The sequence below is a fragment of the Talpa occidentalis genome, unplaced genomic scaffold, assembly GCF_014898055.3.
Source record: "Talpa occidentalis isolate TD23 unplaced genomic scaffold, MPIMG_talOcc4v2.1 talOcc4.4, whole genome shotgun sequence".
Lineage (NCBI taxonomy): Eukaryota > Metazoa > Chordata > Mammalia > Eulipotyphla > Talpidae > Talpa > Talpa occidentalis.
In genome coordinates, this window is record NW_023604295.1 from 136,894,610 (window position 1) to 136,899,964 (window position 5,355).

The window sequence follows — 5,355 nt, forward strand, 5'->3', positions numbered from 1 at the left end:
TAGCAGGTAAGTGTTCATCCACATTGTAATATAGTATTTTACGTTGTAGTATATTATGGAATTTCCTTCCTTTTCAAGGCTGAGTAATATTCTCTTGCATGCACAGCCCACATTTTGTCCATTCACCTGTCAGTGGTCCATTGGGTTGCTTCCATGCTTTATCGATTTTGAGTATTGCTGTTATGAACATGGGTATACAAGTATCTCTTCAAGACATTGCTTTTGCTGCTTTTGGGTATATACCCGGAAGTCCAATCACTGGCTCATAGGGTAATTCTATTTTTATTTTTTTTGAGGAACTTCAATATTGTTTTCCACAGCTGCTGTCCATTTTATGTTTTAATCAACATTGCACATAGGTTCCAGTTTCTCCACATCCTCACCAATTCTGATGTTGTTTTTGATACAAGTAATTTTCTTTCTTTTATGATTTGGATGCCTTTTATTTCTTTCTTCATGCCTAATTGCTCTGGTGGGAACTTCCAGTACTACATTAAACACAAGTGATGAAAGCAGGCATATTAACCTAGTTACCCATGCTAAAGAAAACTTTTATACTTTCACTGTTTGATATGATGTTTGTTATGTTTTGTTCATATATATGGCTTTTATTATGTTGAAATGATTTTCTTCTATTCCTAGTTCTTTTAGTGTTTTACCATGAAAGGGTGTTAAATTTTGTCACATACCTTTTTAACATCAGCTGACAAGATTATGTGGTTTTTTCCCTCCCGTTCGCTCTATTAATGTGGTGTATGGCATTGATCCAGTTTTGCATGTCAAAACATCCTTGCATCCCAGGAGTGAATCTCACTGGGTCATGGTGCCTAATTTTTTAAAGTGCTGTTGAATTTGATTTACTATTATTTGTTGAGGATTTTGCATCAGTGTTCATAAAGAATACTGATTTTAGTTTTCTTGTAGTTTCTTTCTTTTATTTTTTAAAAAGATGTATGTATTTATGCATACAGGAACTGGGGAACAGGCCAGAGATGCGGGGGGTGAGAGGATCCACCAGAGACAGAGTGGGGAACAGAACAGGCAGACTAACTGAAATACACTGCTGAGAGGAACAGCAGGCAAGACAGGAGAGGTCTGCTGTGCCATGTGAGTTGCTCCCTGGCCAGCCAGGGATCGAACTCATGCTGCAGAGGCTGCGGATTGCTTCATAGTGTGGTACTTAATCCCTTGTGCCACCAGGGAGGCCCGTTCTTGTGGTTTCTTTGTCTAACTTTGGTATGAGAGTAATGTTGGCCTCATGGAATGAATTCAGAGTGTTCTCACCTCTTCAATTTTGGTGGAAAAGTTTAAGGATTGATTAGTATTTTAAATTTTTAATAGAATTTACCTGGAAGTCACTGTGTCCAGAGCTTTTCATTGACAGGGGATATTTTATTACTGATTCAATCTCCTTACTAGTTATAGGTCTATTCAATCTCCTTACTAGTTGTAATCACTGATTCTTTGTGATTTAGTTTGTAGTAGGTTTTGTGTTTCTAGAAATTCACCCACTTCCTCTAGGGTATTCAATGTGTTTTTTTGGCATGCAATTTTTCATAGTGCTTTCATACTACTTTTTTTTTTTTTAAAGATTTATTTATTTATTTATACAAGCACTGGGTACAGTCAGAAGCTGGAGGGTGAGAGAATTCACCAGAGCCAGAGCGGGGAGCAGAGCAGGCAGGAGGACCGAAGCACACTGCTGAGGGGGGCAGTGGGCACCAGGAGGGGTCTGCTCGCCATGTGGGACCCTCCTCCGGTGGCCGGGGATCGAACTGGTGCTGCAGAGGCTGCGGGCAGCTTTGCAACCCAGCGCTCAACCGCTGCGCCACCAGGGAGGCCCCTCATACTACTTTTATTTCTACAAAATCTATAGTAATGTCACCACTTTCATTTCTGATTTTTGTGAATGAGTCCTCTCTCTGTTTTTAGCTTTTGAAAGTTTGATTTTAATATAGCTCAGTGTGGTTCTCTTTAAGTTAATCTTACTTGAAATTTGTTGAGCTTCTTGGAAGTTTATATGAATGTCACTGTGCAATCTTGGGAAGCTTGTGGACATTTTTCCTAAAAAATTCTCCATGCCACTTTTTATTTCTCTTCTCTCTGAGATTCCCACAATGCGTGTGTTGGTCGTCTTGATAATGTCCCACCGGACCCTCAGGATCTGTTCACTTTTCTTCCATCTTTCTTCCTTTTCTTTTTATTATAAAAGTTTTTAAAAATTAAGGTAACATTGGCTATATGGTTCCGTTCCTCAAACTCAATAATTTACGTTGCCTATCTTCAAGTTTGCTACTCCTTTCTTCTCTGCTTATTCAGCTCTGTCTTTGGCTTTCTTTCTGATACTGTAATTCTCATCTCCAGAATTTCATTTTGGTTTCTTTTTAGGTTTTCTCTTTATTGCTATTTTGTCTGTACATCATTTTCTTGACTTGCCCCACATCTTAAGTTCTTTGAGCATCCTGGAGGCAGCTGTTTTAAAGTTTGTGTTTAGTAAATACTAAGTTGAGTATTCACTGAGTATTTTCTTAGGGAATTTTGATTGATCTATTATTTTTTCTTTTAATGGGCCAGATTTTCCTGCTTCTTTGTATGGGTTGTGAAGTTTTGTTGAAAACTGAACATTTGAGTGGTAACTCTAGAGATCAAATTCTCCCCCTTTTCCAGGGTGTGCTGGAATTTGTTATTGCGTATATTTATTGTTTTTATTTTCTTTATTATGTAGGCTCTCTGTCCTCAAGGTCAGTCTGAGGTATAGACATAAGGTCTCCTTTGGTCTTTTCTGAGCCTTTCCCTGGCATGCCTGTAACTTTCTGATTCTTCCGTATCTTCAGATGTTTTTGAATGTTCTAGTCTTTAATGTCTGACTCTCAAAAAGGGAAAAATTAAAATAAGGAAGGAAAAACTAAAAAGGCACTGGTCCTTTAAGTTTCTTGGATGTCACTTCAGTCAGAGGTGGAGGGGCTGGCAATAATAGGAGGAGGTGAAACAAGAATGCTTGCCTGCCTCTTTGTCTGCACCTCTGTGATCAGAAGCAGCAAGCAGTGATCAGAGCGCAGATCTCTGCTATGTGGAGGACAGAGCCCTTTGTGCCTGCCCTGACTCCTACAATCTGTGTCAGCTGCTCCAGGAACATGTGCACAGCTGTCTGCCTCATGGTCGGGGGCAGGGAATGGGTTACTGCTACTGTTTTAAGAGTTGAAATTGATCAAAATTAACCATCTAAGTCTTTTCCTGGTCATTGTAAGCCTCCAATAAACTGTCCCAAGTTCCAAAATAGTCACATCACTGTGGTGGAGGACTGTGGGTGCTTTGATGGTGGGAGAGCTGCAGTGACCACACCTTATGGGAGAAATCTTATAATGTCAAATTATTAACAAGGATGTAAAACAATGGTACTTCATTAATAAAAAAAAATAAGAAGGATTTAAAAAACAAACAAAATGGTTATATCACACAGATTTTGTCCAGGAGGAGAGGCAGATTCTTAGTGCTTTCTGTTTTTCCATCTTCCCAGAATAGTCATTTTAAGTTAGTTAAAAAAAAAAAAATATTTATTTATGCATACAAGAGCTGGGGTATAGGACAGAGGTAGGGAGGGTGGTGAGAAGATTCACCAGGGACAGAGTGGGGAGCAGAACAGGCAGATCTACTGAAAGACGCTGTTGAGGGGAGCAGTGGATGAGATAGGAGAGGTCTGCTGCACCATGTGGGTAGCTCCCTGGCTGAGGATGGAACTCATGCTGTAATGGCTAGAAATAGCTTCATAGTGCTGAGACTTAACTCCTTGTGCCACCAGGGAGGCCCAGTTTTTTTTTTTTTTTCCTTAAGAGCAATTTTAGGTTTAGACAAATTAAGCCCAAGTTATAGCAATTTCCCCTATACTCCTCACCTCTACACGTGGATGGACATTCCCATTACCAACACATAAATGCCTCTGGATTTAAAGCATCACCAGTAAAATCATGTGTAAGAAAACATTTTGAGGCCAATTGTCATATGGGAATATTCCCTTCAATGTTCTCCACAGCAAGCAAGTCCAGTGGCAAGCCCGGCCCTTTGAGGACCAGCACTTACACCCCAAGGGGCTGTCTCAGTACTGTCCATGTCAGAAACACACACAGTCTCTTTTCAGTGTTTATATAACAGCCATTCTGCCACCCCAAAGGCATTTTGCCATTTTCTGTCCTTGGCCCCAATATTTTCCTACTTTCCAGAAGTCATCTGTCATGACTTAGCCTACTTGAAGTCTATTTAAATAATTGTCAAATTTTAGAGGTTCTGTTGCTGTAACATCTTACCCATTTCTGTATTCATTTCCATTACTCTATTTCAAACCTTTGTATATGGATTCTGGCTTAAGGGTCTCCTAAACAATTCCCCGCTGCCAATTACTCCTTGCTCCCGTCACATCGCTACTAGATGTTCCATCCTAAATCACAGTTGTGATTATCTCCTGCTTCTGCTCAAATGGAGAGAAGTTTCCAAATTCCAAAGTTAACCCTCACAAAATTGTCTGGGGTGGTTACCAGGCTCTTGGTTTCCTCTCCCCACGTATGAGGCCCTAGGAGAACTCATGTTATGTTTTCAGATGGCATTTCCTCAAATGGTGCTTTCTGAGGAACTATCAGATGCAAGAGTTCTGCTTTATAGCAAGCTATAAGAAGAAAATTAAAATAATCTGGGAACTCTCCAGTCTTCACCATGAGCCTTTGCCCTTTCCATTAAGCTGTTGTCTAGCGCCACCTGGTGTTAAAACTAAACAGCTGCTCTAGAGGGGAAAAAGGCAGACCCTAGTGTAAATAATTTTATCCCAAGTTGAGAATCTTTAGCACTGGAGGAACCTTTGAGATCTTTTAGACAGATGCCTAATTTTGTAGATTAATCGTTTATCCAGGATTTTTCAAAAGAACCAAATTCAGATATCTGAAATCCCAGACTTCTCAATTTTCCAACATGCACCCATAGCCTCTGCAACCTCCAAAGGAATTGCTCCAGAACGATGCCACCTTTGAAAGAAGACCAAAAAGTGATAGTAGCATTTATTGGCCCCTTATTGTAAGTCGCTTAGGTGCTAGCTGTGCTTACAAACATGACTTCATCTGTTTATCATAGGCAGTCTGTTCTTATTTTGTCTCACAGATGGACAATATGAGATTCAGTGAAGTTGACTAATTTATTGAGAGTATATTGTATCATTTACTCATTATTCTTCACTCATTCCTTGCCCTGGCCATTCTTTTGTGTGGGGGACAGATACCTGCTCTTGCCCCCGCTGACCTTGGGCTTGGCCAATTCAACTTTCTTTGGTCTATGGAATGAGAATGGCCTTGATATGAGCTACATATGAGCAGA